General features: G+C 52.7%; 1 protein-coding gene across 1 annotated transcript in view; it reads right to left on the bottom strand.

Annotated features, from left to right (window-relative positions):
- The window catches only part of LOC144806300 (uncharacterized), a 64,722-nt gene extending 51,765 nt beyond the window's left edge, over positions 1-12,957 (bottom strand). Inside the window, exon 1 of the mRNA XM_078672692.1 lies at positions 12,819-12,957. The gene's annotated coding sequence lies outside the window, so the exon portion shown is untranslated. The remainder of the gene's footprint in view (positions 1-12,818) is intronic.
- Between the last annotated feature and the right edge of the window lie 476 nt (positions 12,958-13,433).

Here is a 13,433-nt window from a genome sequence, read left to right as displayed (position 1 = left end):
CCAGTGATAAAATACTACTGCATTGGTGTGGCTGTTTTCTCAGGAGTGATAGGCAAGGCATAATACATGTGGTTTATACATATATATATTACCTACTGGCGGTCGCCAGTAGGTATATATAGTTAGGATTTTTTCTCTATGGGATTTTTGAAAATTCTATGTCTAATAACTTTGGCGTTTGTGGACGGAATTGGCTGAAATTTTCAGGAAAATGGCACATTTTGTTTCTGAGCAGCCCTTGAAAATTTGGGGGGGGTTCGTCAAGGGGGGGCCGAGAAAAAAGGGGGGTCCCAAAACGTGTTTTTAACATTGAGTTTTCCATAGGGCGGTTGGCCTCACTTTTAGCCCGAACGGCTGAATGGATTTGCATGAAACTTGGCAAAATTGTAGGGACTGGTAGCCCGATGTGCCTTTTGTAGGTCTCAATATATGTGCTACAGTGGATTTTGAGAAATTAACGTTTAAAAAAAGATATATATCTGTAACAGCGGACCGGGCAGCGCTCCAGGACGCGTACTTTTCGCGCAACGGAGCTTTGTGAAGCAAAGCTGATTGGTTCTCCGGCGTCTGTCAACATTCCAAACAGTCCGTAGCGGCCGCCATCTTGTCTCTCGGTAGGATCGAGAGACAAGAGGAGGCGAAAGCGAAGGGGCAAATGACCATAAGGGGGAATAGTAGATCCTCGCTGACCCCCTAGGTTTGATGTGGAGGTTTTAAAAGGGCCCCGCGGGGCAAAAAAAAAAAATAATAATAATAATCGAACGGCTGAATGGATTTGCACGAAACTTGGTAAAATATTAGGGACTGGTAGCCCGATGTGCCTTTGCTAGGTCTCAATATATGTGCTCCAGTGGATTTTGAGAAATTAACGTTCAAAAAAAGATATATATCTGTAACAGCGCTCCGCTTCGCGTAACGGAGGTTTGCGACGCTGATTGGTCATTCTGTCACTGGGCTATAGTTGGGCTACATCTGGCTGATATTTGGGCTACATTTGTTTTTTTTCGTCTCTGGCGGCCATCTTTGGGCTACATTGGGCTACATTGGGCTTCATTGGGCTTCATTGGGCTACATTGGGCTACATTTGGGTTCCAACATATATATAGGCCAATGTAGCCCAATATATATTTTTCAAAGTTAATTTTCGTAAAAACCACTGGAGCATATATCTTGAGACATAGCAAAGGCACATCGGGCTACCAGTCCCTACAATTTTGCCAAGTTTCGTGCAAATCCTCTCAGCCGTTCGAGCTAAAAGTGAGTCCAACCGCCCTATGGAAATGAAGGAAATGAATGGGTAATTTGTAATTAGCAAATAGCTCATCGCAAACTAGGAATGGTAAAGAATCGCTATTTATTCCTTAAAGTTCGCTATTTAGGAAATGCAAAAAACTTTGATGATACATATGGCGGTTCATCTCTAACAAGATAAGAAGCATAGGGATAGATTTATGATGACTGGCGCATCACCAGGGATGTGTTAGTCATTCTGTGCCGCTGTTCCGTCACCTATGGTGTGCTGCATTTACAATGCGGCGCATCATGGGGCAAAAACAGCACAGATGCGTGATGTATCTGTGCCGTAAAGGTGGCGCATTGCTGGAGTTGTATCGCAAGTGTGATGAAGCTCCAGCAAGGGTCGGGGGTGCCCCTGTCGCAGGGTTTCTGTTCTCACACAGAACTGTGGACAGAGGATTGGAACCTCGGCGAATTAGGGTGTCCCAAAACTCACCTTAGTAATCAAAAACCCCTTAGCAAGCTAGGTACAGTGTCACATTGGATATAACAAACTCTCAATGTTTAGACAATCCAGAATATGAACTTATAGTACCTCAGGATACGTGGAACTCATGAACAGTCGGTCGTTATATATTTCTTAGAAACCAGAACATGGAGTTAAGAAGAACACATGTGTATTTGAAATGTTTATTTACTAATGCCGTCTTCTCAGGCGTAGTATCTTAGATAATACAAGTACACATATTATCAGTAGCAAAATTACCAGCATAGTTACTAGTACATAAAAAGCGAATGGTGACAGTATGTTAACATGCTGTAAATGAATAAGAGTTAGCAACACTTATAAGCAGCCGCGGGCCGTGGAGGGAGTTACGGTGGGGCAGGGAGGCGGGGAGGGGGAGGGGCAGGGTGGAGAGGGCTCCACCCTGCTTCTCCCCCTCCCCGCCTCCCTGCCTCACCGTAACTCCCTCCACGGCCCGCGGCTGCTTATATCTCACCCTCCCTAATACACATATTATATTATTTGCTAAGAAGGTCTCTTTGTGTTGGTTTAGGGCGTGCCCATACTTTAGTGTCTTAGATTTGAAGGAATCACATCAGCATACACCAGCTCTCTCTTCATGTGAACCGCATCAAGTGTTGTGTATGTGTGTTCGGCAAAGCAATATAAAACCCGCCTCATGCCCAGAATTGGCAGAAGTTGCACTTATGTTATGAGTATGAAGTCGTGGAGATCAGACCTCATAACAATTCTGTATCGTGTTGTTCTTGAAACTTTAGCACTCGCTGTACAGATATAGTTTAACAAGCAAAGCAGATAGTAGAGCAATAACATATTATTCTCATGTAAACCACGATGAACTACTAGGTTGAAAGCTAAAGCAACAACTAAGTGTCGTGTGCAGAAGTTGCAAAAAAGGAAAAATGGCGTTTAAACCGGTAATGAGCCCATGCTAACTTAACACGGTGTAAAGATATCCAGGATCTACATGACACCTCCCCATGATCCGGAAACGAACTGAATAAGATAATAGAAGTGCCATCTCATGAGAGCAGATTGCAAGTTTATATGTGGACGGTCCGGAAGGTAAAGCATTAAAAACTAGGAAAATTTAATGCTAAAGAAAAATAAAACAGCCAAGTACTTTATCGAGTCTTAAGCCAATAGGCAAGGTAAATAATAAAAACTTGACAAATAAGTCAATGAATTGTCAATGAAATGCTAGTACTCAGCATATCAAACATGAAAAAGGTCTATGACATAACTGTGTATGCAAAATAAGCTGCAACAGCCTCCAATAGGAAGTCACCGTCTTCATCCGAAAACAGTTCAGCCATCCAATTTAAAAGCGGAAAAGAACATACGTGCTCTCCCAGCACCGGATCCTCTATCACCATCAGAGGACAGCTCGGTGGGTTTTCAAGAAAGCTCTGTTCCAAGAAAGACTGTGTTGCCGCCAGTAAATTCCAGGGACCAATTAGTCCATGCATCAATGCCACAGCCATAATCCTTTCGCCAGGACAAACCAACTCGTGAGTAATGATAGGAGTCATCAGCTGATTAAAGTCGACGTCAGGAGAAACCGGTCCGCAGAGACACAAATCAATGGCCCAATCGAAATCACAGGTCAGGCAGTGAAATACAGGCTGGACACAGGTGAAGTAGGAGAATCGAAAAGATAATCCATATGCCGTGCTTAATATCGCCAACGGCATTGTGCCATAATATTCTAGCATGCGATTGCGGAACAGTGTCAGCAGCTGCAGGGCGGGAGGTTGCATAGGAGGGACATCCATATTTAAAAATGTAAAAAAGCACAAGAGCGTCCGCTGGTAATGCAAGTAAAAATGGCAATCCACGAAGCAGAGTGGAAAAAATACAATGAAAGAAAGCAGGGATGACTCCAAAGATTTTCTCAAATGAAGTCACGAGACCACTGGTAACAACTTTAAAAAAGTGCGCCAGGGCCTTTGTGGAGGATGCGTTAGAGATAGTCCGAACCATCTTGCTGAAATGGAAAGGCAAATCTGAATTGAAAAGGGTCTGCACCTCTGTACGGGTGTTCGCTATGTGAAGCACGAAAGTTTCACAGGCCGAACTCAAGGCCACCTCTCTCTGAGACAAAAGAGCTCTTATTCTTGCCATGCCGTTGAAATCTGCTCCCAAGGTTGGTATTTGTGGCGAGATTGAAAACTCCCTATGTTCATGTGTGGGAGGAAATAGAACATTTCTGCAGCAAATAACCCGTTCACTTACTGTTACGATAAAAGGAATACTTTTAATTAACCCAGAACAATCTTCATTATTGAGCATCAAATAACTACCATTTTCCAACAACTTGAACGTGGGGATGATAGCAGGAACTGGCGTGCCTTGCAACACGCAAGCCATATTTGGTCGGTGTTTGTTGCATGAACCGTGTAACTGTATGTGCCTGCACATTAGTGAATGATCTGGCGTCTCAGTGCATTCCTCTCCATTCAGATAAACTTCTTGATCATCTTTGAAACATCTGTATGTGTATGGAAGCGACCAGACCTCATGAAGAAAAGCACTACCTAAAGGTTCATAACGACCTATTGGTATATATTTCATACAATTTGAAAACTTATATAAAGCAAAAGGCAGCGTTATTAAACCGTGGATAAGGCACGTTGCCAAAAAACCCGCAATCCTCTGCTGATGATGTCACTGAGCATGTCATGAATGATGTAATATGTGACATCATCAGCAGTGGATTACGGGTAATAGTATCTCTAGTTTACTCCCCTATAGCTGTCTTTCTTTTAACATAAGTGTCTGTTTCCTTCCCTTATACTTACTGTTTTTGGTTCGCTTCCGGTTCGCGTACCGGCGAGCGAACTGGGAAGCGAACTAAGAGAAATAGAGGTTGGCACAGTTCCAAATATTGTACCAATTTTTTAATAACGGGGAGGTAGTTCTGAAAAGAACTTTTTTTATTGTTTTTGTTGTTTTATATTTTTTTTTGTTATTTTTCGGAACATTTTCTTACTTTTTTTGAATTTTTCTGAAGTTTTATATTTATATAATCCCAACCGCACATAACCCCTCACATACCCATTCACAGACCCTTACCAGCACTCACACAACCAGACTCATCCAAAGAGCCACTCACAAATCCACTCACGCAGATAGATACAGCACATTCCTGCCCTTTCACTATCTCGCAGCGCAGATAGGTGACTTGCTGAGCTGCGCTGTGTGCCCCTAAGTGTAGTTAAGGAAGTGCAGTATGGACAGATTTATCACACTGAAGAGTAAAGAGCGGTGCAGCGCGCCCAGATTTTCTCTTTTTTAAACGCCCCTCGGACTGTAGTAAAAAGTGATTTCGTTTGCAGACCACAGATGGGCTCTAAACACCCTGCACAGATTAGTCAAAGGCAGAGCAGTCCGCACAAATGTCCTCTTTTATTTTAAACCCCCCTCACAGTGTAATAAAAAGCAGTGCGTGCACATTAGCTTTCCTGTCAACAGCCCTCATAGAGCAGGGAAAAGCAATGCAATATACAGATTTTCTCGGTTCTCAGAGATTATTAGTAAGCTGAGCACAAATTTCTCACGAAGTAGCAAAAAGCAGTGCCGTTTTCACAGACATCCTCTTCAAAGTGCAGTAAAAAGCAGAGCAATGTGCACCGATTTCTCACAGTGCAGGGGGCACATACTACTCATAGTGCAGTACAATGCATGGCCGCAAGCACAGATCGCTCATAGTGCAAATAGCTGTGCAGCATGCACTGATTCCACGCAGTACGATGCAGGGCAGTGTGCACAGATCGCTCATGGTGCAAATAGCCGTGCAGCATGCACTGATTCCACACAGTGCAGTACGATGCATGGCAGCATGCACAGATCGCTCATAGTGCAAATAGCCGTGCAGCATGCACTGATTCCACACAGTGCAGTACGATGCAGGGCAGTGTGCACAGATCGCTCATGGTGCAAATAGCCGTGCAGCATGCACTGATTCCACACAGTGCAGTACGATGCAGGGCAGTGTGCACAGATCGCTCATAGTGCAAATAGCCATGCAGCATGCACTGATTCCACACAGTGCAGTACAATGCATGGCAGTATGCACAGATCGCTCATAGTGCAAATAGCCGTGCAGCATGCACTGATTCCACACAGTGCAGTACGATGCAGGGCAGTGTGCACAGATCGTTCATGGTGCAAATAGCCGTGCAGCATGCACTGATTCCACACAGTGCAGTACGATGCAGGGCAGTGTGCACAGATTTATCATAGTGCAGTAAAAAGTAGTACAGTGTGACAGGTTTCTCATAGTGCAGTAAGATGCAGTGCAGTGTGACAGGTTTCTTATAGTGCAGTAAGATGCAGTGCAGTGTGCACAGATTTCTCATAGTGCAGTAAGATGCAGTTCAGTGTGACAGGTTTCTCATAGTGCAGTAAGATGCAGTGTAGTGTGACAGGTTTCTTATAGTGCAGTATGATGCAGTGCAGTGTGACAGGTTTCTCATAGTGCAGTAAGATGCAGTACAGTGTCCATAAATTCATCCTTAAACACACATAATGAACACAAAAGTCCCAAGTGCCTGAAGGAAAGCCCCTTCACCCTCCCATAGGTCCCCAGGTAGAAGAACCCAGCTCAGTCCACCCCCTTCAGTGATTTCTCGTAGTGGGGTAAGACGAAGTGCAGTGACACCGATTCCTTATAGTGCAGCAAGGTGCAGTGCAGTGTGCACAGATTTCACACAGTGGAGTTAGATACAGTGCAGTGCACTTACATAGACTGGTCATAGTGCAATAAGATGCAGTGCACTGCACAGACTCCTCATAATGCAGTCAGATGCAGTGCAGTGTGCATAGATTTCACACAGTGCAGTTAGATACAGTACAGCCCACTGACATAGACTTGTCATAGTGCAAAGGGATGCAGTGCACTGCACAGACTCCTCATAATGCAATCATATGCAGTGCAGTGTGCACAGATTTCTCACAGTGCAGTAAATAGCATTGCAGTACTCCAAATTCCTCATAGTGCTGTAAGGTGCACTGTGGTGTGCACAGATTCCTCATAGTGCAGTAAGAGCCTGTGAAGCGTTCACAGGTTTCTCAGAGGGTACTACGTTACAGTGCAGTGTGAACAGACTTCTCAGAGTGGAATAAGACGCAGCACAGTGTGCACAGATTTCTCATAGAACACTAAACTGAAGTGCAGTGTGCATAGATCACTCATTGCAGTACAATGCAGTGCAGTGTGCACAGATGTCTCACAGTGCAGTGGCACACACTTCTCGTAGTGCTGTAAGATGCAGTACAGTGTGCACAATTTCCTCATAGTGCTGTAAGATGCAGTGACGTGTGCACAGATTTCTTATAGTAGTAAGATGCAGTGTGCACATATTTCTCACTGTAGTAAGGTGCAGTGCGCATATAATCCTCACAGTACAGTAAGAAACAATGCAGTGTGCATAATTATTCATAGTGCAGTAAGATGCAGTGCAGCATGTACAGACTGCTCATAGTGCAGTATATGGAGTGCAGCATGCAGAGATTTCTTACAGTGTTGTATGATACAGGGCGTCGTGGACAGATTTCTCACATTACAGTAAGATGCAGTGCAGAGTGCAAAGATTCTTCACAGTGTTGTAAAGATGCAGTGCAGTAGCACATATTCCTCATACAGTAAAATGCAGTGCAGCATGCAGTGATTTCCATTGTGCAGAGGGAGGTTGTGAAGAGATTACTCATAGTGCCGTCAGATGCAGTGCAGCGTACACAGATTCCTCACAGTGCAGTATGATGCAGTGCACAGATCCCCTCTTCAACAAAAAATGATGCCCACAAACACCTCCAGGGCAGGAATGAAAGCCCCCCAGGGCCCCCGGATAGAAGAGCCCAGCTCAGCCCCCAAGGCCCCCGGATAGAAGAGCCCAGCTCAGCCCCAGGGGCCCCAGATAGAAGGGCCCAGCTCATCCCCAGGGGCCCTGGATAGTAGAGCCCAGTTCGGCCCCAGGAGCCCCGATAGAAGAGCCCAGCTCAGCCCCAGGGGCCCCCGGATAGAAGAGCTCAGCTCAGCCCCTGCAGCCCCAGATAGAAGAGCCCAGCTCAGTCCCAGGGGCCCCGGATGGAAGAGCCCAGCTCAGCCCCAGGGGCCCACGGATAGAAGAGCCCAGCTTTGCCCAAGGGGCCCCAGATAAAAGAGCCCCGATCAACCCCAGAGGCCCCCGGATAGAAGAGCCCAGCTCAGCCTCAGGGCCCCCAGATAGAAGAGCCCAGCTCAGCCCAGGGCCCCCGGATTGAAAAGCCCAGCTCAGCCCCAGGGGCCCCGGATAAAAGAGCCCCGCTCAGCCCCAGGGGCCCCAGATTGAAAAACCCAGCTCAGCCCCAGGGGCAACAGGATAGAAGAGCCCAGTTCAGCCCCAAAGGGCCCCCGGATAGAAGAGCCCAGCTCAGCCCCAGGGCCCCCAATAGAAAAGCCCAGCTCAGCCCCAGGGGCCCCAGAAAGAAGAGCCCATCTCAGCCCCAGGGGCCCCCGGATAGAAGAGCCCAGCTCAGCCCCAGAGGCCCCCGGATAGAAGAGCCCAGCTCAGCACCAGGGCCCCCAGATATGAGCCCAGCTCAGCCCCAGTGGCCCGCGGATAGAAGAGCCCAGCTCAGCCCCAATGGCCCCCGGATAAAAGAGCCCCGCTCAGCCCCAGGGGCCCCAGATAGAAAAGCCCTGCTCAGCCCCTGAGGCCCCCGGATAGAAGGGCTCAGCTCAGCTCCAGGGCCCCCAGATAGAATAGACTAGCTCAGCACAAGGGGCCCCGGATAGAAGAGCGCAGCTCTCACCAGGGGCCCCCAGATAGAATAGACCAGCTCAGCCACAGGGGCCCCCGGATAGAAGAGCGCAGCTCAGCCCCAGAGGCCACCAGATAGAAGAGCCCAGATCAGCACCAGGGCCCCCAGATAGAAGAGCCCAGCTCGGCCCCAAGTGCCCCTGGATAGAAGAGTATAACACAGCCCCAGGGGCCCCTGATAGAAGAGCTCATCCCCCCCAGAGGCCCACGGATAGAAGAGCCCAGCTCAGCCCCTAGGGCCCCTGGATAGAAGAGCCCAGCTCAGCCCCAGGGGCCCCGGATAGAAGAATATATCTAAGCCAAAGGGGCCCCGGATAGAAGAGCCCAGGGGCCCTGGATAGAAGAGCCCAGCCCTCCCCAGAAGCCACCGGATAGAATAGATTAGCTCAGTCCCAGGGGCCCCGGCTAGAAGAGCCCAGCTTAGCCCCAGTGCCCCCAGATAGAAGAGCCCAGCTCAGCCCCAGGGGTTCCAAGATAGAAGAGCTCAGCTCAGCCCCAGAGGCCCCTAGATACAAAAAATGATGCCCACAAACACCTCCAGGGCAGGAATGAAAGCCCCCCAGGGCCCCCGGATAGAAGAGCCCAGCTCAGCCCCCAAGGCCCCCGGATAGAAGAGCCCAGCTCAGCCCCAGGGGCCCCAGATAGAAGGGCCCAGCTCATCCCCAGGGGCCCTGGATAGTAGAGCCCAGTTCGGCCCCAGGAGCCCCGATAGAAGAGCCCAGCTCAGCCCCAGGGGCCCCCGGATAGAAGAGCTCAGCTCAGCCCCAGGGCCCCTGGATAGTAGAGCCTAGCTCAGCCCGAGAGGACCCCGGATAGAAGAGCCCAGCTCAGCCCCTGCAGCCCCAGATAGAAGAGCCCAGCTCAGTCCCAGGGGCCCCGGATGGAAGAGCCCAGCTCAGCCCCAGGGGCCCACGGATAGAAGAGCCCAGCTTTGCCCAAGGGGCCCCAGATAAAAGAGCCCCGATCAACCCCAGAGGCCCCCGGATAGAAGAGCCCAGCTCAGCCCCAGGGGCCCCTGGATAGAAGAGCCCAGCTCAACCCCAGGGGCCCCGGATAGAAGAGCCCAGCTCAACCCCAGGGGCCCCGGATAGAAGAGCCCAGCTCAGCCCCAGGGGCTCCGGACAGAAGAGCCCATCTCAGCCCCAAGGGCCCCCGGATAGAAGAGCCCAGCTCATCCCCAGGGGCCCCCAGATAGAAGAGCCCAGCTCTGCCCCAGGGGCCCCCAGATAGAAGACCCCAGCTCAGCCACAGCACCCCCTGATAGAAGAGCCCAGCTTAGCCCCAGGGGCCCCCGGATAGAAGAGCCCAGCTCAGCCTCAGGGCCCCCAGATAGAAGAGCCCAGCTCAGCCCAGGGCCCCCGGATTGAAAAGCCCAGCTCAGCCCCAGGGGCCCCGGATAAAAGAGCCCCGCTCAGCCCCAGGGGCCCCAGATTGAAAAACCCAGCTCAGCCCCAGGGGCAACAGGATAGAAGAGCCCAGTTCAGCCCCAAAGGGCCCCCGGATAGAAGAGCCCAGCTCAGCCCCAGGGCCCCCAATAGAAAAGCCCAGCTCAGCCCCAGGGGCCCCAGAAAGAAGAGCCCATCTCAGCCCCAGGGGCCCCCGGATAGAAGAGCCCAGCTCAGCCCCAGAGGCCCCCGGATAGAAGAGCCCAGCTCAGCACCAGGGCCCCCAGATATGAGCCCAGCTCAGCCCCAGTGGCCCGCGGATAGAAGAGCCCAGCTCAGCCCCAATGGCCCCCGGATAAAAGAGCCCCGCTCAGCCCCAGGGGCCCCAGATAGAAAAGCCCTGCTCAGCCCCTGAGGCCCCCGGATAGAAGGGCTCAGCTCAGCTCCAGGGCCCCCAGATAGAATAGACTAGCTCAGCACAAGGGGCCCCGGATAGAAGAGCGCAGCTCTCACCAGGGGCCCCCAGATAGAATAGACCAGCTCAGCCACAGGGGCCCCCGGATAGAAGAGCGCAGCTCAGCCCCAGAGGCCCCCAGATAGAAGAGCCCAGATCAGCACCAGGGCCCCCAGATAGAAGAGCCCAGCTCGGCCCCAAGTGCCCCTGGATAGAAGAGTATAACACAGCCCCAGGGGCCCCTGATAGAAGAGCTCATCCCCCCCAGAGGCCCACGGATAGAAGAGCCCAGCTCAGCCCCTAGGGCCCCTGGATAGAAGAGCCCAGCTCAGCCCCAGGGGCCCCGGATAGAAGAATATATCTAAGCCAAAGGGGCCCCGGATAGAAGAGCCCAGGGGCCCTGGATAGAAGAGCCCAGCCCTCCCCAGAAGCCACCGGATAGAATAGATTAGCTCAGTCCCAGGGGCCCCGGCTAGAAGAGCCCAGCTTAGCCCCAGTGCCCCCAGATAGAAGAGCCCAGCTCAGCCCCAGGGGTTCCAAGATAGAAGAGCTCAGCTCAGCCCCAGAGGCCCCTAGATACAAGAGCCCAGCTCAGCACCAGGGCCCCAAGATAGAAGAGCCCAGCTCAGCCCCAAGGGCCCCCGGATAGAAGAGTATAGCTTAGCCCAAGGGGCCCCGAATAGAAGAGCCCAGACCCCCCCCCCCCCCGGAGGCCCTCAGATAGAAGAGCCCAGCTCAGCCCCCAGGGCCCCCGCATAGAAGAGCCCAGCTCAGCCCCGGGGGCCCCCGATCAAAGAGCCCAGCTCATCCCCAGGGGCCCCCAGATAGAAGAGCCAAACTCAACCCCAGGGGACCCCAGATAGAAGAGCCCAGCTCAGCCCCAAGGGCCCCCGGATAGAAGAGTATAGCTCAGCCCCAGAGGCCCCCGGATAGTAGAGCCCAGCTCCGTCCCCAAGGGTCCCCCAGATAGAAGAGTATAGCTCAGCCCCACGGGCCCCCGGATAGAAGAGCCCAGGGGTCCTGAATAGAAGAGCCCAGCTCAGCACCAGATAGCAGAGTCCAGCCCTCCCCAGGGGCCCCCGGAGAGAATAGACCAGCTCAGCCCCAGGGGCCCTGGATAGAAGAGCCCAGCTCAGCCCCTCAGGGGCCCCCAGATAGAAGAGTCCAGCTCAGCCCCCCCCTGGAGCCTAAGGATAGAAGAGTCCAGCTCAGCCCCAGGGGCCCCTGGATAGAAGAGCCCAGCTCAGCCCAAGGGGCCCCGGATAGAAGAGCCCAGCTCAGCCCCAGGATAGAAGAGCCCAGCTCAGCCCCCAAGGGGCCCCCGGATAGAAGAGCCCAGCTCAGCCTAAGGGGCCTATGATAGAAGAGCCCAGCTCAGCCCCAGGGGCCGCCGGATAGAAGAGCCCAGCTCAGCCCCAGGATAGAAGAGCCCAGCTCAGCCCCCAAGGGGCCCCCGGATAGAAGAGCCCAGCTCAGCCTAAGGGGCCTAGGATAGAAGAGCCCAGCTCAGCCCCAGGGGCCCCAGGATAGAAGAGCCCAGCTCAGCCCCCAAGGGGCCCCCGGATAGAAGAGCCCAGCTCAGCCCCAGGGGCCGCCGGATAGAAGAGCCCAGCTCAGCCCAAGGGGCCACAGATAGAAGCACCCAGCTCAGCCTCAGGGCCCCCGGATGTAAGAGCCCAGAACAACCCCCAGGGCCCCTGGATAGAAGAGCCCAGCTCAGCCCCAGGGCCTCCGGATAGAAGAGCCCAGCTCAGCCCCATGGGCCCTGGATAGAAGAGCCCTGCTCAGCCCCAGGACCCCCAGATAGAAGAGCCCAGCTCAGCCCCAGAGCCCCCGGATAGAAGAGCCCAGCTCAGCCCCAGGGCCCCCGGATAGAAGAGCCCAGCTCAGCCCCAGGGCCCCCGGATAGAAGAGCCCAGCTCAGCCACAGGGGCCCCTGGATAGAAGAGCCCTGCTCAGCCCCAGGACCCCCTGATAGAAGAGCCCAGCTCAGCCCCAGGGCCCCCGGATAGAAGAGCCCAGCTCAGCCCCATGGGCCCCCCGGATAGAAGAGCCCAGCTCAGCCCCAGGGCTCCCGGATAGAAGAGCCCAGCTCAGCCCCAGAGGCCCCCAGATAGAAGAGCCCAGCTCAGCCCCAGGGCCCCCGGATAGAAGAGCCCAGCTCAGCCCCAGAGGCCCCCAGATAGAAGAGCCCAGCTCAGCCCCAGGGCCCCGGAATAGAAGAGCCCAGCTCAGCCACAGGGGCCCCCGGATAGAAGAGCCCTGCTCAGCCCCAGGGCCCCCGGATAGAAGAGCCCAGCTCAGCCCCTGGGGCCCCCGGATAGAAGAGCCCAGCCCGGCTCTTACAGAGATTCCCTCCAGGATTATTCAGTCTATTTCTACAAACACAGCAGATGGTGCTGACAATCTCCTACCTGAGCAGAGACCTGTGCAGACATGTCCAGGCACTCTCCTCCCCCTGAGGTCTGGGGGTGGGAGGGGCAGATCTGAGGTCTGAGGGGGGGTCTCTGAGGGTCTGCAGATGAAGGTAACTGCACAGACAGACAATGGCTCCTTCCTCCTCTGCTGCAGGCTGCAAACACCAGGAGAGGCCAGAAGTGTTGTCACCACAGCTGCTGGTGCTGTCTCTGCCGCCGCTGACCCGGAAGAGGAAACCCTTATCCCTTTCATCCAATGTGCAGCTCAGTGGGTTTCATCAGCAGACAAGGAGCGCCCTCTGGTGGCCGCTGACGGAACCGCCACCTCCAGTCTTTAGGAGTGAATTGGAAATAGCCTGAATTTCATCTATAATTTATAATAATATAATAAAGAGAGAGCCCAAACCTTTGAGGCAGGTAATCTCAGGAACCACAGCACCAATCACAACACCCAATACAGCGTTGGAAAGGGCAGTTGCAGCAGAAGGACATAGGCTGTGCAGACGCCCACCATATACATTTAAAAGGTAAAAGAACCGTGCCAGCAAAGTAGTCCCTTGAGGGCGTGTCTGCTTTTTGCTGTGGGTGTGTGCTGGGGGCGTGACAATCTCT

The sequence above is a fragment of the Lissotriton helveticus genome, assembly GCF_964261635.1.
Source record: "Lissotriton helveticus chromosome 1_1 unlocalized genomic scaffold, aLisHel1.1 SUPER_1_unloc_6, whole genome shotgun sequence".
In the NCBI taxonomy this organism is placed as follows: domain Eukaryota; kingdom Metazoa; phylum Chordata; class Amphibia; order Caudata; family Salamandridae; genus Lissotriton; species Lissotriton helveticus.
This window is presented reverse-complemented; position numbering and strand designations above follow the sequence as displayed.